The following is a 27,141-nucleotide window of genomic DNA, read 5'->3' as shown; positions in this document are numbered from 1 at the left end:
GCATGGTTATCTGGTTTAGGTATCTGGCAGGGTTGAAACTCAGAACTTTGTTGCCTAAATGGACACCAACAAGAAGGTTCTTTGGAGAACTCTGTTTTCGCTTGGGTCTAGGAGAGGCATTCACCCTCAACAGAAGCTCAGGGGATGAAGCCACTAACAGACCATTGCAGGTGTTCCCTGTATGGAACACCCACAATGTTCTTCTTCTGTACTGATGGTGCAGGGCTACTTGAGTTAGCAGGCTGGCATTGCTCAGGAAAATCTGTAACTGTTTGCGGCAGAACAGTCTCACCAGCTGTTTCCGATGAAAAGTGATTAGCAGGGAAATGACCGCACAGATGGTCAAAATGTCTCCAGACCCATCCATCTGCTCTCTGACCAGCACAGCAGATGGAACCCATTGCGGTTCTGCTCCATAATTCCAAGCAAACACAGATTCCTGTGGATAGAAAGGGTGTAGATTGAAGATGCCAGGGTTGAGTCCAATTCTTCCTCCTCGAGCTGTGAATCTTCTGAAGAGATCAGGGTTAATACATTCTAAACATGCATTAAGGCATTGATCCATAAGAAGCTCAGATGGGCTGGACCCTTTGGTGGGGCAGTCTCCTATGGCAATCCTCTTCAATGCCTCTTTAGGTGTCTGAACCACTCTGCTTGCCCATTGGTTTGAAGTCTACAAGGTGCGACAGTGTCATTCCAAATGAGGTTACTAGCAAAATCTAGAAATTCTCAAGAGGAACACACTCCCATTATCAGACACAACAGTATCCGGCGCTCCATGGATAGCAATAAGTTGGCGGAGAGCTGTAATAGTGGCACATGAGGTGACCAATGATGACCTCTAGTCAATCACTGAGCACCACAACAATTAGAAAGTTCTTACCTTGGATAGGTCCAGCAAAATCTCAAAATGCGTGACCAGGGTTTCCTGGTGCTCTCCCGTGGGAAAACAGGTGCCTTTGGTGGGTTATAGCGAGTAGCTTGACAGTTGTTACATTCCCTCAAAGTTCTTTCTATGTCACACTCCATACCAGGCCATCAAACATAACTCCTGTCCTGGCCAATATTTTCATTCTCACAATGCCTGAAAGTGCCCCTTGTAATGTTGCCAGTATAATTCAGTGACCAGCTTTTGGGATGACCACCCTATTTTGCCAAAGGAGAGTCTCTGTGGGCTGAAAATTCATGGTGACATGACAAATACGGCACAAATGTTATTCAGTTTATCAGAGGGCCAGTCCATCAACACCCAGTTAAGGACACATGCTGGTGTAGGAACTCTGAAAGCCATCTTTGCTATTTGGTGTGCCAACAAGGGAGATTCTGGCATGGCTTCTAACATGAGGACATCTGTTTGGGGAGGAATAAGACAATCTGATATTTGTAAAGGTAAACTATTCAGAGCATCAGCATCTGCAATCATTTTCCAGGTTTGTAAGGGAGTATTGACGCTTTCGAACTTTGGTGATGGAGAAGACTTTTGAGGAGACCATGGACAGCCAAGAAAACTAACAAATGGATCATAGAACAAATCAATCCAGAATTTTCACTTGAGGCACAAATGACCAGACTCAAACTATCATACTTCACAGTCAGTATGCGAAGACCCAGTTCCCTTGAGAAGTTCATAATGGTGGGGAAAGTTGAAGGAAAGAGAAGAAGAGGACGACCGGCGGCAAAGTGGATGGACTTGATTACGACAACAATGAATGCACTACTGAGAGACCTTAAAGGCCAAGTTGATCATCCTGGAGAGAATCTATCTATGTGGTCGCTAAGAGTCGACACCGAGTTGACGGCACTTAATCAATCAAGGGGAGCGTAAAATCACATGCATGTAGCAGAATGTTCCAGCATGGGAGGAGTCATGTTTTTCTCTAGAGAAGATTCCAAGGAGGAGCTTATGTTCTGCTCAGATTCCAAAAGAATGGCCGCAGACACAGTTATGGAATTTCTTCCCCCCGCCTCTTATTATGACCAATGCCTCTTTGTCTATTGGTGCATATTTTCTCTCGGCTGAAGTCATCGTTCAGGAAGGCAATAGGTGCACCTCTGCCATCAGACAGCGTACAGCTGAGCACAACACCGATTCCAAACAGTGAGGCATTACAGGTGATCACTAATGTCTTTGTTCATCATAATGGACAAGGACTGAATCAGAGCGTAGTAACTTCTTGACACCATGGAAAGCTACATCCACTACATCCAGTAGCCCCTTCATCTAACAGACAATGCAAGGGCTCCCCTAGTGCGGCCTCGCTTTTCAAAATGATTGAGGCGCATCCTGAATGGCCCTCATCTTGTCTTCTAGTAGGTGAACGCCTGATGAATCAATTCAATATCCCAGGAAGGTAATACTAGGAATTCCCAGTTGCCGTGTATCTTTCTTCTACTCTCATACCTGCACTGTCAAATTGCTATAAAACCTCCCTTACCTGTTCAGTGAGTTTCTCATCAGATGGACATCATCAAAATATAGTACTCCTAGTCTCCATGAAACATTGAAATATTCCAGGTGCCACAGAAATTCCAACTGAAGACGCTTTGATATGTGTGCACATCCTCGGTGCTTAATTACAGTTCGGGCATCTACTGCATTGTCGTCCACTAACTGACAGGTTTGAGCAAGACCCCGTTTGGGAAAAAACCTTCCCTCCGCTAATGTGGCAGTAGTTGGTTTCTAGTAGGCACTGGGTATGAATCTCACTTTAGCACCTTTTGCATTTCTAATCCCCACAAACGCAGATACTACCATCAGGCTTCATGACTGGGCGTAGCCCAGCTGGTGTGCATGACTAGTTTGAGAATTCCTTGTGCAATGAAACAATCCAATTCTGCATCAGACTTCAAGCACAATCACAGAGCAAAAGGCACCCTTTGAGCCTTCATAGAAATGGGTGCTATTTTAGGATCCAGCTGGAATGTCATGGCTGGTCTCTGAGACTTTCCAAGCTCCTCCTGGAAAATCCATGGAAATCAACTACAAGTCTGTCCAATTTTTCTGTATTAACAGTATGTACTCTCTGAAAGGTGACTCCCAATGGAGCAAACTAATTTCTTCCCAGAAGGCTTTTGCAGATCTTAGCAACAATAAGGGGTAGACTTTGCTTACTTGAGCCATAATTAACACTTACAAAGCAGCTTCTAATAATTTCAACAACCTGTTTATTGAAGTCATGAAGATGACAATCTGGCTTTTTAAAAACTTAGGCTGATGGTGTGGGAATAAATTGAAAAATGTCAGACACGCCAGAACCCAAGTCAACATCCATTATACATTTCTGACCATTTATTCTTATAGTTGTCAACGTTTGGACCTTCTGCTGCCCCCACATTTTGAACATAATATAGCTTTTGTACCTCCTGATCAGAAGATTCGTCCACTCTGTGTGCAGACTGCATATGGGAGCCTGTATCATAATCTTGTCGTCATCTTCCAGTCCTCTTTGACCAGCAGACCCTCTCAATATAGCCCTTCTTCTTGCAAGCATAAGACTTTGCATTTCCAAATCAGCTCTCACTTCACTGCCCACGACGGGTAGAAGGTCCTCAGAATTCAGCAAGACGCTTGAGCTCAGCCAAATAATCTGCCTGCTTTAACTGTCTTTTTGGTCTCTTAAAAAAAAAAGACTAGAACCTCTGCAGGGTGACTGATGGCCATCGGCAAAAATGTGCCTTCATCAGAGCATCAAGTTCAGCTTATGGTTTGGAAGGTAACAACAATAGCAAGAGAAAAGTCAAAAGAATTGCATGCAGTGTTCCCTGTAACAGGCATTTCCAGATGTTGTTGACTACAACTCCCATAAGCCTCGGCCAAAGGCCACTGCAGCTAGGGATGCTGGGAGTTGTAGTCAACAACATCTGGGAATCCCTGTTGTAGGGAAAACTGATTGCACGTTTCTGTTCCGAGTTTTCTATTCTATTAGCTTCCAGGTAATAAGAGAATCTCATCTCAGCTCATGATTCCCATGAAGCCGGCTGGCTCACATGAAATTCTTCAACATGGCCTAATGCACTCATTTTAGTCACACAACAGCAGAACTGAGGACAGGAGAACGGGGCGCAAGGGGGACCTCCTTCCACCACACAGCCCTGTTCTCCCCTGGAGTGCTGTCACAACTCAAAAGGTGCCCTCTGGCAGCAGAAATCCCATCCTTGTCGCCAACAAATAATAGTGTTGTGAGCACACACAATAGCAGGATACTGGAGGGTTAGTGAAGGGAACATTTATTAACAATGATATGCTTCCATTAAAATATGGTGTAGGTCTAACAGAATTTCTCTGAGACAAGCCTCTGTATTTAGCAGTCGGTCCCATTTCTAGCAGCAGACTAACTTACTGCCTAGCAACAACCCATAGGGAGCTGCCTTCTACCGAGCCAGACCCTTGGTCCATCTAGCTCAGTATTGTCTACCCAGACTGGCAGCAGCGTCTCGCAGGTGGCCGGCAGGAGTCTCTGCCATCCCTATCCTGGAGATGCTGCCAGGGAGGGAACCAGAAACCTTCTGCAGGCAAGTAGGCAGGTGCTCTTCCCCAGAGCTATAACCCCATCCCCTAAGGGGAATATCTTACAATGCTCAGATACAGTCTCCCATGCAAATGCAAACCAGGACAGACCCTGCTTAACAAAAGGGGACAATTCATGCTTGCTAACATAAGACCACAACCCCTTCTAGGCCCCTCTGAAGAGCTCTATAAATGCTAAATATTAAGTCCTTTCAATACTGAACGTAACATGTAAGAATTTTAAGACAAGCCATTTAGTTTTGAGTGGGGGTTTTCCCCCCTTTTCCGAGACTGCCACAGGGATTCCACTCAGTTTGTGCTACTTTACAATCACTCAGCAAAACAGAGTCATCATTCAAGGAGCCAGAGAGAGCTTTGCCATAACTCAGGAGGAGGTGAAGTGACTCATGAGACTGGATCTACAATGCACTGGCAACTATCCAGGTCACAAGTGGAAGGTGATCTTCAGTACCATCAAGACTAGAGACAACTGAAAATAAAAACACCAAAGCTTAAGATGCAGGAAGGGCAAAGACTCTTATTGTCAGGTAATCCTCCCTATCCATCAGAATGTGTTTTCTAGTTCGGGATCTCATTATAAAACCCAGTGCCTCTCAGGCAGAGGAGCAGAAAAGCAAAGCGGTATTTTGGCAATTCGGCAGAAAGAATTCAGTGCTTGACAAATCCCAGGTGCCAGAGAGCCCTGGCGCCTACACTAGGATATTCAGAGGTAGAGTTATTTGATCAATGATGTTCAACCTGTTCTAGATGGGGCTGCCCTCCTGCTAAAGGACCCGTCATTGATCCAACACTGTCACTAGAGGCTCAAGGGGCCTCTCAAGGGGATGGGGATAGAGGCCCCATCCATCCATCCATCCATCCAATTTATTTGTTATTTCTACGTATAAACTGCCCTGAGCCATTTTTGGAAGGGTGGTATAGAAATTGAATTACTACTACTACTACTACTACTACTAATAATAATAATAATAATAATAATAATAATAATAATATATCTGTGGCTCAGAGCACCATTTATCAGCTTTGACTGATACTCCAGCGGCAACCTTACCTGGATGGAGTTAGCTTGGCCACAGTTACCCAAGCTCTGGTAACCTCTCCTGCTTGTGTTGCATGTGGGGCTGCCTTTGAAAATGGTCCAGAAACTGCACGGGTCCAAAACAAGGCCACAAGATTATAAACTGGGGCTGGGCAATTTGTATATATCACACCAGTGCTTCCTTCATCAGTGGCATTGGCTCCCAGTCCATTTCTGGGCCGGATTCTAAGCGCTGGTTTTAACCTTTAAAGCTCTAAATGGCTGGGAACCAGCTTCCCCGAGAGAGTGCCTTGTCTCAGATGTCCCGACTCAGACCTGAAGCTCTTCTTTGGAGGCCCTCCTCCGAGTGCCCCTGCCAAATGTGAGGCAGACGGCTACTAGGGACTTTTCGATGGTGGCACCCCGTCTATGGAATAGTCTCCAACAGTGAGGCTCATCCGGCATCATCACTTTGTTCTTTTAGATGCCAGGCGAAGACCTTTTTGTTCAACTCAGGCTTTTAAAAACTGATTATTTAAAAGTTTGGGGTTTTTTTTTTTTAATTGTATTGTATTTTCTGTTTTGTGTTGAAATGTGTTTTTATTGGATTTTTTAAAAAACTGTTGGGTTGTTGAGAGCCTCCCAGAAAACAATTTGTTACAGGGTGGTTAACAAATACAGTTTCGTAACCCTGTTTCTTTTCGAAGTATGTTACTTGAAAGGAGATAAAAGAAAGCACATTTACCCTCTACAATGCCTTTCATTAAGTCTGGTAATTTTGTCAAGTGTCCACTGTCTGGCTCCTAATTTTGTCAAGTGTCCTTTGGCCTGGCTCTTAGATCCAAAGACACAAGGCCTAGTTGTTTAGACCAGTGACACGAAGCCAGGCCCAGAATCTTTGATGGGGTCGAGAAGTACCACCAGCCGTCCTCTGGCTATCCACATAGAGAAATCTCCTGGTTGGTCTCCCCAAGGCCAACTTTTAATGGCGCAGTGGGGTAGTAACTTGCCTAACGAGCAAGAGGCTGCTGGTTCAAATCCCCGCTGGTATGTTTCCCAGACTATGGAGAAAACCTATTATCAGGCCGCAGCGATATAGGAATTTATATCCCACTTTATCAGAAACAAGTCTCAAGGTGGCTAACAGAGTTACGGTAAAACACATCAATAAAAACAGTGACCGATCAATAAAAACACAGCAGACTAATCTCACGCTAATGAAGTGAGGTTAAATGGAAGGTAAGCAATTTCTTTTATTGGGCCAGCTTGAATGAAAGCTCCGATGATGACTAAAGTGTGCATTATTAGATTTCAAACTGTCCACTTTTTGTGCAAACACTTTAGTGCAGAAACAAACAGACCAGCTCCCCATTTATTAAACCACACACACACACACCCATTTCATGTCACTCACATCTCACAACCCCACCCTATCTCTGGGCCAGGAACCTTTCCCCCAAAACACAGTCAGTCACACCTGAATCCCAACACTGCCATTTCTAAATGTCAGACTCAAAACCTCCAGGACACCGATATGAATTCTGGGACTCAACAATGTTCTTCATCGGATGATGATGATGGTGATGAAATCCCATCTCTCTGCCTTTGCAACACAAAACAAGGGCTGCTTTCTTCTTCATCCCTCGGCTAAAACACTATTTTCTGTAGCCCACATCAGGTGTGTCGGCAAAACGACAGACTACGCATACGCACTATTTTTTAAAGATGCTGCTTAAAGAACACATAATTGTATTGCAGTGTGTCAGAGACTGAAATCCAAAGCAAGAGAGAGTTGTACAGCTTTTTACAACAGCCACAACACACACACGCACATGCACAACACACACACACACACACACACTTATCTCCAGGCCTTCTACAACCAAAACAATGGAAGCCAAACACGGATTTTTAAAAAAACAAAACACAACCCTTAAGACAAAATGGCACCGCTTAAATAAATGAAAAGAAAAAGAAGATTTTTTTAAACAACCGCACACAGACACAGGATTCTGTTCACAGGACCCCAAATGCACAGAATCACGGACATTATGTGGGGCGGGGGGGGCAGGGAGGAGGAGGGTGTGGGTGTTACGAGAGGCCCCCCACATCTGCTCCAAGGAAAAGCCTCCTGTGCAAGAGAGGCATCTCTTGCAAGGTTTTGCATTTTGCAAAAACGGCAAACGTTTTGCAAAAATAACAAACAACGTGATGATTGTTATTGACCATTTTAGCCGGGAGACGAAAGCTGGGCAGGCCCTTCCAAGGCAAACCAACGCCCTCCCATCATTGCTCGCCTGCAAAATCACCCCCACCACCGCGCCCCCCCCCAATTAAATTAAATTACAAGCGTCAAGATTAGCATTGCAGGCCCCCCAAGGAGGCCCGAGCCGCCGCATTCTTGCTATGTGGGGCAGCAGGAAGGAGAGGAATCCAAGCGGGGGGGGGGCCCACATTGCATTTGCAAAAGATGCCTAGGAGACGATCCCGATGGAAGAGCCAAAAGGTGGGGGGGGGGGGGCCGCCATGGTGTGGGGCTGCCCCAAGGAGCGGGGCTGGCAGGCCGGCCTGCTCCCCTTCGAGGCTGCAACTCGCCACCTGCCTGGCTCAGTCTCCATTTTAGAGGCGCCCGGCCGCCCACTTTCCTCCCCCCCCCCGCCAGCCAGCGCTCGCCCCCAATAAAAGCCCCCCAAGCCCCTCCTGAGACCCCCAATACCCACCTGTTGTGGTTGTGGGGAGCCGGATGCGCCTGGGGGGCCAAGTGGCGGCGGGGGCCGGGGGCTGGGGGGGCGCGATGGCTGCGGATTGCAAGGCCGAAGTGGCGCGGCTGGAAGAACCTCCTCCTCCCTCCTCCTCCTCCTCCCAGGCTTCTGGCGGCGGCGGCGGCGGCTGCTGTGCTGCCTCGCTCCGCGTCTGTTGCTGCCGTGCCCGCCTCCGCCTCCGCCTCCTCCGTCTGCTGCGAAAGGCCTGTCAATCCCCGGCCTGGAGTGAGCAGCTCAGCCCGCAGCAGCCAGGCCTGCGCAAAAGGACAGCGGCGCCTGCCGGGCCCGCCGGAGAAAGCAGCAAGGCGCCTGCGTGGGGTGCGGCGGGGCGGGGGGGGGAAGCAGAGGGGAAGAGCAGGGCCCGTGAGACACAGAAGACAAACAGGGGCAGAGGGAGAGAGACGGGAGGAAGAGGGAATTGGGAGAGGAGTGGGAGGAAGGGAGGGAGCAGAGAGAATATGGCCCGGGCCAAAGTCAGCCCTTCTCAAGGGGGCCAGTTTGGGCACCTTCTTGTGCAGGGGGGGTCAGCCCCTGTGCAGAGAAAGTCCCTTCTTCTGAGTCAACCACATGCCCAGGAGTAGGCTAGGCTGCTGCACGGCCGATGGGTTTCAGTAGGAATTATTATTATTATTAATAATAAGAAGAAGAAAGTTTCCAGAAGGAAGTTGGTGTGTGTATTCTTTTGTGTATTGTGTAGTTTGTGTATTCTTATTATTATTAATAATAAGAAGAAAGTTTCCAGAAGGAAGTTTGTGATTGTATTCCTTTGTGTATTGTGTAGTTTGTGTATTAATAAGAAGAAGAAGAAGAAGAAAGTTTCCAGAGGGAAGAAGCAGCAGCAGGGTGCTAAAAAAGCGAAACCGAAAGCAAAACCAGGAGGTGGGTGGGCGGGGAGGAGCTACAGCAGCAGCCCCCATGAGGCCAAGGGGTGGCTCATTTGGAGGTCCCCGCTTAGTTATGAGCTGAAGGCCAGATGCTGTGTAGCAGGCCCTGGATTCTAAGAAAGGAAGATCTCACAAACAAGGGAGGTTCTACAGAACTGACAAGCAAAAGGAAGAAGCCGATGGAAAGTTAAGAAATAAGTGGTCGCAAAAAGGCATCATAAGAGCCACTGAGCCATTTTTGGAAGGGTGGTATAGAAATAAATTTTAAAAAATCAAAGAAATAAAACAAGCAATGGCTGTTACTCAGATACTCTGGGGACGGAGTGGGGACGGCAGGAGAGCACCTACCTACCCCCCAGGTAGGTAGCAGTGATGCCAGCTGTGTGCCTTGCACACCCACACGACCGATGCTGCCGCAAGCCACGTGGCATTCTGGAGGCTGGGAAAATGCGTCCGGATCCTACAATGCACCTCGCAGCATGCGCAGTGCATTGAGGGATTCCCCCGTGAGTCGGACGCTCTAGGTGCCTAGCTCTGTGTCTGCTCAGTAAAAGGTCAAGTTCTATTCCCAGGCTACCCGGAGAGGTCATGCCGGGATCGGCCTTGATCCCAGCACTTCATCATGGGAGGAGAGCTGGTCTTGTGGTAGCAAACATGACTTGTCCCCTTAGCTAAGCAGGGTCCACCCTGGTTGCATAGGAATGGGAGACTGGATGTGTGAGCACTGGAAGATATTCCCCTTAGAGGATGGGGCCACTCTGGAAAGAGCAGAAGGTTCCGAGTTCCCTCCCTGGCAGCATCTCCAAGACAGGGCTGAGAGAGACTCCTGCCTGCAACCTTGGAGAAGCCGTTGCCAGTCTGTGAAGACAATACTGAGCTAGATAGACCCATGGTCTGACTCAGTATATGGCAGCATCCTGTGTTCACTCCTACCCAGGTAGGGCAGCCCAAGCCTGGATAGGGCTGCTCATGTGAACAGCCTCATTCTGTTATATTAGGTGAGATAACTGGTAGGTGAGGCCCATTGTGTAATTTATGCCCACTCTGCATACATTACACAGATAGGAAAGTTCAATAAATTAAATTATTAAAAAAATATCCCTGCCGGTTTAGGGCCATCTTTATGGCTATTTCAATCTGGCTCGAGCTCCACAAAGACAGAGAATTGGAACCTAAGGCTGATGCCTTCCTGGCCATGTGATCAGTCATGATGTTGTGCAATGTCACCGATTATGCTCGCTTCCAACTTGCCCTCCATGCACCCACACTTTTCCTTGGCCTGAGGCCCCAAAATAAGGTGGGGAGGAGGACAGAGTGCCTGGCACAACAGTAACAGTGCTCAGCGAGCTTCATGGCAAAATAAGGAATTAATCCTGAATTTCCCACCTTCTCTACACCACAAGGCCCCTTGCTTTGAAGTGTATTGTAGTGTGATGTGTGCAGACAATTCTCCCCGTGGGACAATAGCTAGTTTGGTCTGCACTTCATCTCCTGCACACCTGTTACTATAAATAAAGACATTCTCCAGAACTCCCCTGAGCATCTCCAAGGAAACATATCAAGGACAGTGAACAGAAGCACCAATTAAAAATAGTCTGTGTAATGGAGTAGGGAGAGAGAGTGGAAATAAATAAGCAGAAGAGGAGGGATTCGACTTTTTGTTTTAAGTATGCCGCATCCCCTCACATCTGAAGTGGAGAGCTAGGACTCTTCCCCATGCTACAAAATTCCTACATGGAATAAATGTCTGTGTAGGAATTAATGTGGAAGCTGTACGTAAACTGCATGCAAAACAATCTTGTCCTTACACAGATGTGAGGTCCACCAGAGATTCCCCCCCCCCCAGCTACTGCAGTGCCTGAGGTGAGGTGCAAAATGCTGTCTTGCCCCACAAACCCAGTGGGGGCCAGTTGGCCCCCTTTCAAAATGGACACTTCCAAGCTTTGAGAGGTGCATGGGAGGGGAGGGGGAAAGGGAAGGTTGCCAATAGACTCTTTTCTCCTTGTGCTTCTTTCAAGCTGCTTTGCAAAGAGTGGAAATTATCCTGAAGAGCTGTTCTGGGCACTTCCCAGACGACCCGCCACAACAGTGTCACTGTGTGTCCCTTAAGTGTGCTTCCGTACTGCCTGCCTACCTGTCAACATCACAGTCCTAAGCTATCAGCAAGGTGCCATTCACATTTCCGAAGCCTTCTTTCAAGTTTGATCTTTGTTTTACAGTACTACAAGGTGGTGAAAAATATCGCCGTATTTCCCCATGGTGGCAGGTTTGCACAAGCTAGAAAAGACTGCTCCCCCCTGCCAAGCCAAAGTATTTTACTCGCCTGTAGTCTGGGAAGCGCCCTGAAGCACTGACACACAGGGCTTCTACCCCAAGTCTCCTTCAGAAGAGAGTGTGTGCGTTCACACAGCAGCCAGACGTCCCTTGAAGTCCCTTTGAGATCCTTGGACCCACTCCGAGTCTACACACAAACTGGGCTCCGCTCATTTGGCATGCTGTGGCACAGAATCTGGCGACCCCAGCTGGAATGTTTGTAGACTGAAGACAGGAAGTATAATATTCTTCTGATTGACCTGGCATGTTTTTTTATAAGTGGTTCAATCCAGGCAATGTGAATGTCCCTATCTATCTATATAATTCTCCTGGGTGTGCCAGGGAAAAATGCATCCCGGCAGGCTTTTAACTGAAATTAATTTTAAACTGTTTATTCCCCCCCCTTATTCCCCCCCTTTGTATTTTGTGAAACTGTTTTTACTCTGTTTTATATTGTGTTTTAAATTGTGTACGCCGCCCAGATTTGTATATATCAGGTGGTATAGAAATGTAGTAAATAAATAAATAAAGCACAGTTGTGGGGGAAATAAGTGGGAGAGGGTTTACAGGGGGAAAGCCATGGGGAGGGTAAGCGTAAGACACCCTCTTTCTTTCCCGGTGTTGCTTCTCTCAAAATGCCTCCCCCAGACCTAGGCGCTTTCCGGATTCGCTGCTCAACAGCAGCAAAATGCTTCCGTTCAGGCAAATCGCTTTCAAAACGTAAACAGCAGGGGGAGCAGTCTTGCAAAAACTAACCACCCGAAAAAACAGCAACTTCTTTACACCGGATATACGACGTCACAGCACTATATCACAGCGATTAAATTCAAAACAAGGCATTGGAAATGTGAACGGCCCCCTGCTGTCCGCATAGGGACTGCGGTGTCACAACACAGGAAGTGTGGAAGCACACTTCTGAGATGCGTCGTGACCCCGTTGCAGGGTGTAATCTGGAAAGCACCCTAGTAGCAACTCAAGACTTCTGTTCAAGGGTGGCAAATACCACCGCCGTCACATGCACTCTTTCCCCCTTCTTCCTCTTCCTTTTTTAAAAAAGTGGGGGTGAGAGGGCCTCTAGCTGCCTTGCTGGTGCCTGCAGCGTCTGCCTCACCTTGCTTCATGGAGGTGCTATGTTATTTTAGCAAGCACAAGGCTACAGGCCGGTCTTTGCTGATGAAATTCAGGAGCAGTGCTCCCTCTCACAGGGATTCCCAGATGGGGTTGACTACAACTCCCAGAATCCCCAGTTGCTGCAATGGCTTTGGCTTGGGGATTCTGGGAGTTGTAGTCCAGTGGGAATCCCTGTGAGAGGGAAGACTGTTCAAGAGGCCCTCGTTTTCCGTGGGGGGTTAGTTTCCCATCTATTGCCGTGAATGGCAAAACCATTGGGGTGGGGGGTTGCCAGGCCTTTGCTGGCCTTGCACCTATGGGAATCAGGGGGTTAGGTTGCTCGGAAAATTCCTAAGTCCCCGCAATAACCCAAAATGATCCCAAAAGGGGAGCAGAAGGATGCCAGACCACCCGGAAACCCCCAGAGGACACCCCGGACGATGTGCCACCTCCCACCCACAAGTTGAGACCAGGTTCCCCCGCTCTCCTGGCTTGGACTCTATCCTGGACTCTGTCCAGATCCACATATGCGTGGAACCGAAGGAGGACTTTCATACATTGGCGATGCCTTGCAGCTCGCAACTAACTCAGATGGACACTTATTTTCTTATGGCTGTCTTGACCTGCATGTATGTATGTACGTATGTATGTAACCTCCCGCCTTGGGAACGTGATCTATAACATATCTGCATGCTAAATGAACCATGCCAGCACAGTGGTTGACCACGCCAAGAACTGCTGCTGACAACACCCCTGGAGGACCCCCTGGACCTGGGGAAGACCCTCCACCATCAAGGACCCACGCCCGGAGGCTGCAATTGGCAGAAGAAGACTGTCATGGCCCTGCCAGCCACACGCAAGGTGAGGCTGGGTTCTGTCCCTCCCTTGGACCTTTGGGACATTCCTCTCACTTAACTCTTTTAACCGGACTCTACCCAAACCCGTAGGAACTTGCGTACAGTGCTATATTCTTTCTACCATTGCAACCACACATTCGTTAGTACGCGGCCGTGTTTTATCGGGAAATTCTATTCACTGTTGCTTTTGTAAACCATATGTTAAACATTCTCTAATAAAAGTCTAGCTGTCCCAACCTCCAACTCCCCAACTCTCGCAGTAATGGCCCACCCCAACCCAACTTAGTCCCTTTTGCAAAGCAGGTTTGCATTTGAATGGGAGATAATGTAAGAGATTCCCCTTAGGGGATGAGGCCACTCAGGGAAGAACACCTTCATGCTTGCATGCAGGAGGTTCCAGTTCCTTCCCTGGCGTCTCCAGACAAGCCTGAGAGACACTCCTGCCTGCAACCTTGGAGAATCTGCTGCCAGTCTGGGTAGACAATACAGTACTGAGCTAGATAGACCAATGGTCTGACTCAGTACTGTACAATATAAGGCACAGAACAGTACTGTATTGTCCAATGCAGTACTGTACGAAGCACACAGACCCTCGAGGAACAATCCCAAAGATGACCTGGACTTTACCCTGAGCAGCAGCTCCAAAAATCCACCCCAAAGCACTCCAAACTCCTCCAAGACGCACTCTCCAACAACCCTCAAAACTCCTCACTCAACCCATATAAAGCACATGCTAAATGTGAAACTAACACTCACAAAACCCACAAACAGCTGCAGCCCTATACCACAGAAAACAAGACCTGGTATGTTTATCAACTGCAAATAAGCGAAACCACAGAAAACAACCCCACAGAAAAAACGAGGGCCTCCTGTATACTTATTTCAGTTTTGTTTGTGGTTGGAATATGCACACTTCTGACCACTTGAGGGCGGTCTGTGATAAAGACCATACAGAAAGCTGTCAATGAGCAATCCCACTGGACAGTCCCTAAGAGCAAGGTTTGAGCTTATATTCTTGCAAATAAGAAACAATAAGATCCCCGCCATGTTATGTACAAGCCATACAATGAAGGGTATACAACAAATTAGTTCAGTAAAACAGCAACTTTTTTAGGCTAAACCCCTCCTGTATTCTACCAAAGACAGCCACAGGGCTCTGTGGTCTCTAGGAGTTGACACTGACTTGACGGCACACTTTACCTTTAACTCTATATCACAGTGATTAAATCTGAAACAAAGCACTGGAAATGTGAACGGCCCCCTGCTGTCCGCGTAGGGACTGTGATGTCACAACACAGGAAGTGTGGAAGCACACTTCTGAGATCTGCCGTGACCCCATTGCAGGGTCTAATTTGGAAAGCGCCAAGAAGAGTTTATCAGCGACTATTAGCCACAATGGCTAAATGGAGCCTCCATGTTCAGGGATAGTATGTGGGAGACAAACAACCGCTTCTGGGTGTCAGAGCCTGCCTGAGCTGGAGCTGAGAGCCTCGAGTTGCCGCCTGGAACCTTTTCACACGGTGCTTTAATTTGCATCTCCTCTGGAACGGAGGGGATGCGTTCACATCTTGGCTAGATTGACCCCAAGTCCCTGCAAGTTATCGGGGAGCAGTTCACACACAATTTGTGTTTTTCACTGCATGTTAGAGTGTAGCTCGATTTATATCTGGGGTTAAAAAAAACCCACTAGGGCCGGTATTTTGGGACAACTTTGAGTTCGCAGTAAAGCCTCCCCATAAACCCATGGTAAAAACCTGCTGTGTGTAAAACTCCCTGGAGCATCATCACAGCAAGGAGGAAAGGAGTCTCAGGCCTACCCAGGATAGCCATTGGAGCCTTCGGGGTAGGGTGGCCAAATTCTGGCTTTTCAAATACAGTTGCCTAATTTGCATACTATATAAATTGGCTGGAAAATAATTTCTGAACTGAATAGTGACTACACGTTTTGCTCCATTACTCTGCTTCTGCAAGGGCTAGAGCTTAGCTTTCCCCCCGCCCCCTTTTCCTTTTAATGAAAGCTGAAATTTGGGAGATCTGGGTGAGCTAAGCAATCTGGGTGAGATGCTTAAAATCTGGGTGAAACCCGGAATTTCGGAGGTCATGCCAACTCGATTTCTGGGACAAGAAAGGACTACGAAGAGCCTTGACTCCTGGCTTCCTTCAGTCCTGACTCCTGGCTTCCTTCCTGGTCCTGACTCGTTTCCTGCTGCTGCCTCAATCCTGGCTTCAGTCCTGACTCCTGGGTTTGGTCCTTTGGTCCTGACTCTCCTGTAGCTGCTGCTTACAGTTCATCCCTGGTGCAGTGAGCCTCCATTTGGCATGCAGGATGTCTTAACTATCCAGTTCTGGCCAGGTTGGTCAGGAAGCATGAGCAGGAAATCAACAAAGTAGTTGTTTTTCAGTGTGCCCTTTGTTGATTTCCTGCTCATGCTTACTGACCACCCTGGCCAGAACTGCTCTCCATGTGCACCTGATCTCATTGATCGCAGGGGGCCCTCCTGTGAGTGAGGTCAAGGTGCACATGAAGAGCAGAGCTGCTTCTATCTCCTTTGCTGGTTGCTTTCCAGAACTTCTCCAGGGAGCTTTCCAGATTAGCCACTCAACAGCAGCAAAATGCTTCTGTTCAGGCCAATCACTTTCAAACATAACCAGCACGGGGAGCAGTCTTGGGGAAACTAACAACCCGAACAAACAGCAGACCTTTTAAGCTGGGTATATGATGTCCTAGCTCTATATCGCAGCGATTTAATTCGGAACAAGGCATCGGAAATCGGAACAGCGCCCTGCTGTCAGTGTCGGGACTGCGGTGTCACAAACACAGGAAGTGTGGAAGCACACTTCAGAGATATGCCGTGACCTTGTTGCAGGGTCTAATCTGGAAAGAGCCCGGGTGCCTCTTTTGCACACGGAACAGCAGCTGCTCCCGGGGATGGGATACTGCCCAGCCCAGTTTTTCCGCAAAACTTGCCTCATTTTGCTAGGACCCCCGGGCTGAGGGAGAGCTCGGTGCTGCAGAGGCTTCAACCTTGGTCAAAAATGGTGCTCTGCATTCTGTGGCCTCTAGAGGAGGGGCCAGAGGAGAGGCTGGGGCTGGCGGGGATGAAGTGCAGCAGCAGAACAGCTGCCAGGATGGGCCCTGTCTGTTATTAATAACCTGCTGAGTCAGAGAAGCGCTCAGACTGGAGGATCACAAGATGCAGAGGCTGTGATGGCTGGCTGGTTTTGTATAAAGATAGATAGGGAAATAGAGATAAAGGAAGGAAGGAAGGAAGGAGAGATAGAGAAAGGAAGGAAGGAAGGAAGGAAGGAAGGAGAGATAGAGAAAGGAAGGAGAGACAGAGATAGGGAGGGGGAGAGAGAGGAAGGAAGGAAGGAAGGAGAGACAGAGACAGGGAGGGGGAGAGAGAGGAAGGAAGGAAGGAGAGATAGAGAAAGGAAGGAGAGACAGAGATAGGGAGGGGGAGAGAGAGGAAGGAAGGAAGGAAGGAAGGAGAGACAGAGATAGGGAGGGGGAGAGAGAGGAAGGAAGGAAGGAGAGACAGAGATAGGGAGGGGGAGAGAGAGGAAGGAAGGAAGGAGAGACAGATTGGGAGGGGGAGAGAGAGGAAGGAAGGAAGGAGAGACAGAGATAGGGAGGAAAGGAGAGGAAGGAAGGAAGGAGAGATAGAGAAAGGAAGGAGAGACAGAGATAGGGAGGGGGAGAGAGAGGAAGGAAGGAAGGAGAGACAGAGATAGGGAGGGAGGGCAAGAGAGATTCCTCGCTCCTTTCAAATTGACGGGGACAAATGGGAAAGTGAGAAGAGCCCAGCACTTGGCTGACCTTAGTAGCTGACACCGCCACGCAGCTTAATTTCAGCCAGAGTTCTGGAACATGTTAAGTGGATCAAGCGGAGGGCTCTCTCTCTCTGCACCTGTGCAAAGCGCTTTTCTAGAGAGTGCCTTAAGAAAAGGTATTCTCCCAAATGGAGGGAACGAAAGGAACTTGCTCATTCCTTCCGTGGTTCACATCAGAGAGTGTCAGGAGAACTGACACTCTTTAATTTTTTGAATTTCATGTTACTACTACTGCAATTACTACTATTACTAATATTTATATACCACTCTTCATCCAAAGTTCTCAAAGCGGTTTACATAGAAAAATAAATAATACATAATTAATTAACATGGTCCCCTGTCCCCAAAGGGCTCACAATCTAAAAAGAAACATAAGATGGACACCAGCAACAGCCACTGGAGGGATGCTGTGCTGGGGTTGGAGAGGGCCAGTTGCTCTCCCCCTGCTAAATTTAAGAGGGTCACCACTTTAAAAGGTGTCTCTGTGCTCAGTTGGCAGGGGGCTAACTTTTGAAATGGAACCATATATATAAGCACGCAATAGCAATTTTATATTAAACATCTTGCATTGTCATATGATTGCCCTTCCACACACACAACTTCCTTTGTGTGTTTGTGTGTGTGTGTGTGTGTGCGTGTGTGCGTGTGCGACTGTTTAAGCTGTTATTGTGTATGTTTGCATTGTTGATTTTTTGGTATTTGTTTATTTTAATAAATAAACGAAGACAATGTGAACTGCGCCCCCAGAGCCAAGTCAAATCGCACACCTTTTAAAGAAAACGCAGGGGCAGTGGCATTTGCAACACCGTCAAAACTGTTACCTTCAGCACCAAGCATTCCATTTTGTCCCCAGCATTAATTAATGAAGTCAGAATCTCGAGGGCCATTTGTGAGGCTCAAACAAATGGCCTCTGGTGTTAATTGCCAGTTTGTCCAAATGCCACATTTAAGAGCTTCAGCTATACGGGCAGTTTCCCCCCCATGAAGGAAGAAGCCTCCGTCCACTTCACTCAGCATAAGATTCCTGCTTCCCCTTCCCTTCCCCCAGCAAAGCAAGCAATTAACTAGGGATTTCTGGATTTGCACAATCTATTTGGTAGTCTGGCACGGATGCCCATAGACGGCAACCCAATAAGACGCTTGATATAACTCTCAGAATTCTGTGCTTCAATCTGTCCTCGTATAAGCAGTTGCACAAATGCTGCTTCGCCCTCCATGGCCTGCTTTGACTTTTGATTCAGAGCCCAGATTCAGGGAGAAATCAAAATCACTTTTAACATGCATCCGTCTTAGCCGTGAGCCCTAGCAAAATTATTTTAATATGGAAGATATATAAACATTAACTGAGAATCCAGCAATGCAAGATACGCTGGAAAGCATCCAATTCAGAGGGTACAGCATGGACATCACACTAAATCTGGTTGCATTTTGCAGCTGCCAGAACAAAACGGACTGCTTTTAAATCCCCGCTTTGGCAAGTAAACATTCCAGGCTTTGCTGGACAGATCTTTGCAGAGACAAATACGTCTTCCTGATCTCCTCCAAATGATGTGGAATTTCAACACCATCATTTCCACAATTACAATGGAAAGACTGACAGGGAGATTGACATGGGCGGAAATCCTAAGCAAATGCTTTCCTGTAAATATTCTGCAAATCAACGTGAGGCACCGGCTATGTAATTACTTTTAGCCAATTAGCAAGTTCGAAGCAGAACTGCCCTGAACCACTTTAGTTAGCCCTGCTCACTTGGCAAAGAGGCACCTTTTACCGTGGCGATTCTCTTTATTGAGCAGGGGGAGAGTAACTGACCCTATCCACTCCCAGGACAGGACCTCCAGTGACTGTTGCTGGGGTCTATCGTCTGTTTCTTTTTAGATTGTGAACCCTTTGGGGACAGGGCTCCATCTTATTTATTTCTTATTTCTCTGTGTAACCGCCCTGAGCCATTTTTGGAAGGGCGGTATAGAATCTGAATGAATGAATGATTTTTTTTAATTTTTTAAGGGAAGAGAGCTGGTCTTGTGGTAGCAGACATGCCTTATCCCCATAGCTAAGCAGGGTCCACCCTGGTTGCATATGAATGGGAGACTTTATGTGTGAGAACTAAGAGATTCCCCTCAAGGGATGAAGCCGCTCTGGGAAGAGCAGAAGGTTCCCAGTTCCCTCCCTGGCAGCATCTCCAAGAGAGGGCCGAGAGAGACTCCTGCCTGCAGCCTTGGAGAAGCCGCTGCCAAGTCTATGAAGACAATACTGAGCTAGATAGACATGCAAGCATGCAGATTCTCTTCCACTGAGCTACGACCCCATCTTCCAGTGCTCGCATGTAGTCACCATCCAAATACAAACCAAGGCAGGCCCTGCTCCGCAAAAGGGACAATTCATGCTCACGACCACAAGACCATCTCTTTCCACCTTGTCTTCTTAATTTCAATGGGGCATCAAAAATGAGTGATTTTCCTCATCATGTCAATCTTTGTCTTTAACTGTAAACTGTATGCAGATTGGCTTCTCTTTTTAGCCACTCTTGCAGAAAAATGACGCGATGAGCTCAGTTTATCGGGATTAACAGATTGCACACATGGACATCTCTCCGAACTTTGCTTTGTTCCAGCAAAACAACGGTGAGCAGGGGGAGAGGTTTGTGGTTGGGGAAGGTGTGGTAGTAGGTCACTTGCAGTGCTTTTAAGGAAGGTCCTCCTTAAGGAGAGACTGAGGTCCAGGAATGAAAGAGGCCATGCGGAGAAGGCAATATGCCCGTTGAGCTCTTTGGCAGGGTACAAATGTGAATAGTTTGGGGAGATGGGTTTTTTCCCCATCAGGGCTGCGATGCAGCACAAAAGGGTTACACTCTCTTCGCCCCCACAATGCAGCGATACCAATCTGGATTAAAGGGTAAAAATAAAGTTGTGCCCTCGGGTCAGTGTCGACTCCCGGTGCCCACAGAGCCCTGTGGTTGTCTTTGGTAGAATACAGGAGGGGTTGACCATTGCCTCTTCCCGTGCAGTATGAGATGATGCCTTTCCGTATCTTCCTATATCGCTGCTGCCCGATATACGTGTTTCCCATAGTCTGGGAAACAGACCAGTGGGGATTCGAACTGGCAACTTCTGGCTTGCTAATCAAGTCATTTCCACACTGCACCATGAGGCTCCTGCAAAACTGTTTTAAGACCTTTCTAAAAACATAGCAAGACAGTTGCTATTTAAAAAAACAACCCAACCCTATACATATAGAATTGCAAAACGTGGGTTTAATAGTGATTCTGGGTCTCATTGGCATTGCAGGGAAACTGCATTGGCAAACCACCCAGGAGACCTGGCAGAGAGGCACCAAAGAGAAACCTTTCCTGCAGCACCAGCAAAATGCATTCTTGCATAACAGTGTTAATAAATCCACGTACAAAACACAGTGTGTCCTCTGCAGGATTATTCTTCCAGCTGAGAGACAGAATTACACTGCCCCCTGACAGTATTACAGGACTTTGGGGAAAATGTTCCTGCCATTTGAGGACATGCAGTGCTGTGTGCCTTATAAGACACTGTCTTATAAGTGTATAGCATAGTCTCCCCACCCCCTTATAGTGTATCGTATAGTATAGACCAGGCATCCCCAAACTGCGGCCCTCCAGATGTTGCTGAACTACAACTTCCAGCATACCCAGCCACAAAAAATTGTGTCTAGGGATGCTGGGAGTTGTAGTTCAGCAACATCTGGAGGGCCGCAGTTTGAGGATGCCTGGTATAGACTTATAGACTTATAGTGTGCAATGATTGACTGGCGATTCCGCCCTGGTTCCAGATTGGCTCGTTTCCATTCAAACCTTGTGTTGCCAGGGGTGACTGGCCCTGCATTGGCTAGGGGGAGGGTCAAAGAAGGGACAAGGGTTGGGAGAGTTTGAAGGAGGGATTTTCAAATGTACTTAAGGAGGCAGCCAGACACCATTCTGCCTTTCTGCCTCGTGGGAGAAGAGAGAGAGAGAGAGAGAGAGAGCCAGAGGTGCTTTGCTTTGCCTTGCTTTGCCTTTCCTGCCTGCTGCCTGGAGTGAATTCTCCCATTTTTGTTCCTGCTTTCCTGATTTGAGGAAAAGAGAAGAGAATTTTTCTCTACCCCCTTCCTGCCGCTGATTGAATCATTGCCTGCTCCTGCTGTCTCTGCAAATCGATTTGGAAAACAATTTGTACCCGAATCTACCTGTTTCGAGAGATTTGTGGACAAAACAAATGACCCCTGTACTAGCTGGTCAGATTCGGACCCAAAACAAATCAGGGGTGATTCGATTCGGGTACACATCGAATCAAAAAAATTGATTCGTGCACATCCCCCTAGTCCCAGGTTCAATCCCTGGCAGCATCTCCAAGTACAGCTGCAAATATTCCTTGCCTGACATCTTGGAGAAGTTGCTGCCAGTCTGTGTAGACAATACTGAGCTAGATGGACCAATGGTCTGACTCAGTATATGGCAGCTTCCTAAGTGCCTAATGTCCCCAAAGAGAGAGAGAGAGAATTCACCAACGGCCTCCTCATTAACCAGCTCACAATACGTACAGGCTCAAAGAGCACATGAAAACAGCTTGCAAGACTAACCGAGAGCAAAGAAATTAAGCTCTGTCTGCGACACTCTCTCTGTGTGCTCATCCCTCCCTACATGCCTGGAGTTATAATCCAGATTTGAGATATGCTCAGTGCTCTTCATCTCTATACAAATTAAAATCTTTTTTGCAACTGAATTTAATCAGCCTTAAAGTCCAGAGCTGGAGGCATCTTATGGCGCTCACAGGATGTAGCATTCCAACATTATTGCTTCTCTGCGTGGGCAGCGAGGCAGACCATCCCTGGATTGTCATTTGTACTGGAGCCCTGATGCACATTTTAAAAGCTCAAACTGCTAATAACTAAGGGACTTTAAAAAAAAAAATTAAAATTGGATGGCCACTATTGTGCAGGACTGCATTTTTCAACTGCACTGACGTGTTATTGCAGGATGCTTTATCGTGCCAGAAGCTTCTCTGCAGTTTTGCGGAATGGCGAGATCCTTGCTTCCAGGCGGCAGCCAATTGCTGCTTCATCTCCGGGAGTGAGCACGGTCCCCAACAAGCTGGTTCCTGCATTTCACGAGCCTAAATCCTGCTCCTATCCTACTCCAAATGGGAGTGGTTAGCCTAGCCAAAATTTCAGAAGCAGCAGGGATCAGGGTGAAGGCAAGAGGGAGCTCCGAGAGAGAGGCAAGGAAGCTGGAACATCAAACACCTCTGAGCACCAGAGGTTGAGCTGGAGTCCAGGACAGGTCAGAAGTTATTCTAACAAAGTCCTGGGCGCTTTCCAGATTAGACCCTGCAACGGGGTCAGGACGCATCTCGGAAGTGTGCTTCCACACTTCCTGTGCTGTGACCACCGCATTCCTGATGCTGACAGCAGGGTGCCATTCACATTTCTGATGCCTTGTTTCGGATTTAATCGATGTAATACAGTGCTATGATGCCGTATATCCGGCGTAAATAAATTGCTGTTTTTTCGGGTGGTTCGTTTCCGTGAGACTGCTCTCCCTGCTGTTTACGTTTCGAATGCAATTTGCCTCAACGGAAGCGTTTTGCTGCTGTTGAGCAACTAATCTGGATAGCGTCCTGGAATTAACTACAGGGTTATGTAAGTTGCTAGCTAGCTTTGGTGGTTGGTGCCACATTTTCTCTGGAGGAAGGCAAAGGGAGGGGTGGGGAAAGAAGAGAAGGGAAGGAAAAGCCGATACACCAGCTGTGACCCTACTACTTCAAGAAGTCGGACCTGACCTCAGTCACTCGTGCTTTGGTAACATCCAGGTTGGACTACTGCAATGCGCTCTGTGTGGGGCCACCCTTGAAGATGGTTCGGAAGCTTCAGCTGGTCCAGACTGCTGCTACAAGGATGCTAGTGAGTCCTAGTTGCTCCTCAAGGATCACACTTATCCTGCAGCAGCTTCAATGGTTGCCAGTTTGCTTCTTGGCTTGATTCAAAGTGCTGGTCCCGACCTATAAATCCCTACACTGCTTGGGGATGGGTTATTTGTCAAGGCAGTGTGCGCACACGTGCATTTCTGAATGCCTTCCTGATTCAACTTGAGCAGGATCTAAAATTAATTCAGCAGACATCAAAAAATGAGTGAGCGCATGCACACGTGCATTCCTTAGAGGGAACACTGCTGAGCAGTATTGTACTGGAGGGGCAGGGTATAAATATTATTATTAATAATAATAACAGCTTTTGTGAATTTGCCCTGATTTGCACTGACTACAACCACTCTCGGAGGTGTTGAATTTGGAGGAAAGAGGACCAGGCAGTGGAGTAGAATTAAGAACATTAATAGCTTAATGAAATAAGTATTACTAGCTGGGCAGGGAGCAAAGCACCTGCACCTCTAGTCCCCCCCCCCATTTTCTTTCCCCACCTACCACCGCTGTTTTCTTCTCTGCCTGCCCCCGTTTTCTTCCCCCGCCCACTTGCTGGTTGCCATTTTCTTCCCCTGCCCACCCATCGCTGCCGTTTTCTCTCACCCCACCCACGCCATTTTGTTTCCTGCCTCACTCACAAGCCTGACTGCCGGTGCTGCCGCTTTCCTCTCCCCCTGATGTCAGCTCGCTCGTGAACTCTCACGAGAGCTGCCACACATGGGATTCGCAACGGGTACTCCTTAGATAAATATATATATATATATAGAGAGAGAGATTTACAGAAAAGCCAGTGCAAACTGCTTTCTTTGCTCTTGTGGCTTCTCTGCCTACCTCCAGTCTAGGACTGGATTAAATATAACTAAAGCACCATTCAGGAGCTGTCCTGGATCAAGGAATGGATTAACCCAGAACACTGCTACTGGAGGCTCTCTGCCCTAATTGCTGGGTCCTTGAGGGACTCGAGTTGAAGGACAAGGGCAAAGTCTTGTCCTCAGGCCTTGAAGGGCACGTAGCCTCACTCCAGTTCTCTGGCAATGTGAGGGTTTCTAGAGTCTTCCACCCCATTGAATTTTGTGCAGATGCCACCACAGTTGCTGAGCAAAATGCTGCCCCTGCTTTGCTCATGCAAAGTTGGTAAACTCTGATGGGTTAGCGGGAGGAAGGCAGAGGTCCTGCATATGCTGGCTGTTGCTATAGAGACCGAAGCAAATTCAATGTGTGCTGTGGCAGAGCAAGGCAAGCGCGGCAATCCCCAGGGTGGCCTCCACGCTCAGACACTTTGCTGAGATGCGCCTTTGACTCTCGGCAAAGTCTTATTCAGCTCCGGAAAACAGATTTCTCTCTCGTGCATACACCCAGCCATGGACTTCAAGTGTCGAAAGAAAGCACTGACAACAGACACCAGGGATTAGCAAGCAGGCAGAGGTCAAACTCAGTAAGCCAGCTCACACAATCATGTGTGAATAAAAAGCAAGGAAGGAGGTGGGGGAAAGTGATTGTCTGCAATGCTCCCGCTGAGTAAGAGGGATTTTCCTCCTCCCTTATTAAAGAGCTGAGTACAGCTGCTAGGTAGGAAAAATATATTTGGGGTGGGACCTTCAGTCAGAGATGGTAACGCTACCATTACTCTTCCAATGAACTCAGGAGAGCGCACATGGTCCTTTTCTTTCTTTCTATTTTCACAACAACCCTATAGGGTTGCCAACTTCCCAGGATTGGCCCAGAGACTCCAGGAATCTGCCCCAATCTCCAGGTGACTTTTGAAAGCAACCCTGAATATTTTTAATGGCTGGATCTTGTGAAAACTACCGGGGAAATATTGGAGGAAAACAGATCTCCAGGAATAGCTTCAATCAGAGTTGGCAACCCTGCCGGATCTGCAGCCTTTAGCACCCCAGCTGTTGTGAACGGAAATGAAAGGTGGTCTGAAAGGGAGGAGAGCTGGTCTTGTGGAAGCAAGCATGACTTGTCTCCTTAGCTACAGCATGGTCTGCCCTGGCTGCATTTGAATGGGAGACTAGAAGTGTGAGCACTGTGAGATCTTCCCTGGGCAGAGCATCTGCCTGCTTGCATGCAGAAAGTTCCAAGTTCCCTCCCTGGCAGCATCTCCAAGAGAGGGTTGAGACAGCAATGAGCTGGATGGGGGATAACAAATTGGAGCTGAATCCAAGCAAGACGGAGGTGTTCCTTGTGGGGGCTCAGAATCTGAGGGGTGAGTTAGATCTTCCTGTGCCGGATGGGGTTACACTTCCTCAGAAGTAGTAGGTGCGCAGCTTGGGAGTACTCCTGGACCCAGGCCTCACCCTGGTATCTCAGGTGGAGGCCATGGCCAAGGAGTCCTTTCTATCAGCTTTGGCTGATTTGACTGCTGCGCCCATTCCTTGAAGAGGATGACCTTAAAGCAGTGGTGCATCAGCTGGTAACCTCCCAGCTTGACTATTGCAATGTGCTCTACGTGGGGCTGCCTTTGTACGCAGTCCGGAAACTTCAGTTAGTTCAAAATGCGGCAGCCAGACTGGGGCAACCCGGAGAGACCATATGATGCCTGTCTGAAACAGTTACGCTGGCTGTCGATATGTTTCTGGGCAAAACACAAGGTGCTGGTTATTCCCTTTAAAGCCCTGAACGGCTTAGGTCCGAGTTATCTTAGAGAGCGCCTTCTTCTGCACAATCCCCACCAGCACGTTAAGGTCATCTGAGGAGGTCCGTCTCCAGTTACCACCAGTTCATCTGGTGGCGACTCAGAGGCGGGTCTTCTCTGTAGCTGCTCCTGGGCTGTGGAAAGTACTCCTGGCAGAAATCCATAATTTGAGTTCATTACCGTCTTTCAGGAGAGCCCTTAAAACCTATCTGTTTGGCCTGGCCTTCCAGGGTTTCTAAACTACTGTAAACTGTTTTAAATTGTTGCCCTGGTATTCCAGGGGTTTTTGGAAGGTGGTATATAAATCAAATCAAATCAATAAATAAAGCACACTTTTTAGTATTTCTGTCTTCTTTGCTTGGGTAGTTTTTGCCCCCCAGTTAAAGAGCACAAACATTTCTAAGCTCTAGTTTTTAAAAAGTAGAATCTAATTTTAAGAAAAGAGTTGTTTCCTCACCATTTTTTTTTTTTAAAGCACAGACACAGCAGTCCCAAATTCAACCCCTGACATCTCCAGGTAGGGCTAGGAAAGACTCCTCTTTGGAACTCCCTGGAGAGATGCTGAACTAGCTCAATCAACGGCCTGCTTCAGAAGAAGGCAGGCCTCCTACGTTCAGCCATATGAAGTATATCCTGTAATACTGTTTTGTTGTAATGCCCGAAACTGCTATAAAGAAAGAAAAGGAAAGATGGTGCCGTCAAGTTGGTGTCAACTCCTGGCTCCCACAGAGCCCTATGGTTGTCTTTGGTAGAATACAAGAGGGGTTTCCCATTGTCTCCTCCCGCACAGTGTGAGAGGATGCTTTTCAGCATCTTTCCTATATCGCTGCTGCCCAATATAGGTGTTTCCCATTGTCGGGGAAACAGACCAGCAGGGATTCAAACTGGTAACCCCTGGCTTGCTAGTCAAGTCATTTCCCCGCTGCGCCATTAGGTGGCTTGAAACTGCTATAACTGGAATGTAAAAAAATCCTGCACACTGCATATAAATGAGCTCAGTAGTCTAAGTGCAAGTGTGGGGAGTTCAAGACTGCTTGTAAACTTCTGCTCGTGTGGAGCGCCTCAACAGGTTGCTGATAGACTGAGCAGAGAGGGGTGTGATATAGCTGTTTCCCTACAGATAGAGCAAGTTTTATTTTTTGTTTAGCTCTGCAGCTCCGTTAGGCCTCCATCTTTGGGTTGGGTTGTAATCCAGGCCGTAGCTAGGGGAGAGGGGGCCATGTTTGCCCCTCCCCTGGATGCCCCCCAGAGTAAGGGAGATAATGAAGAA

General features: G+C 47.7%; 1 protein-coding gene across 14 annotated transcripts in view; it reads right to left on the bottom strand.

Annotated features, from left to right (window-relative positions):
* Positions 1-8,593, bottom strand: part of PRRC2B (proline rich coiled-coil 2B) — a 53,554-nt gene extending 44,961 nt beyond the window's left edge. For 10 of the 14 annotated variants that reach the window (XM_053282527.1, XM_053282530.1, XM_053282531.1 and 7 more), the window contains exon 1: positions 8,267-8,593. The gene's annotated coding sequence lies outside the window, so the exon portion shown is untranslated. The remainder of the gene's footprint in view (positions 1-8,266) is intronic. The other 4 variants (XM_053282534.1, XM_053282535.1, XM_053282533.1 and 1 more) reach the window with 1 other exon arrangement.
* Between the last annotated feature and the right edge of the window lie 18,548 nt (positions 8,594-27,141).

The sequence above is a fragment of the Hemicordylus capensis genome, chromosome 17, assembly GCF_027244095.1.
Source record: "Hemicordylus capensis ecotype Gifberg chromosome 17, rHemCap1.1.pri, whole genome shotgun sequence".
Taxonomy (NCBI): Eukaryota; Metazoa; Chordata; class Lepidosauria; order Squamata; family Cordylidae; genus Hemicordylus; species Hemicordylus capensis.
The sequence above is the reverse complement of the archived record's forward strand: the minus strand, read 5'-3'. Positions and strand labels throughout refer to the sequence as shown.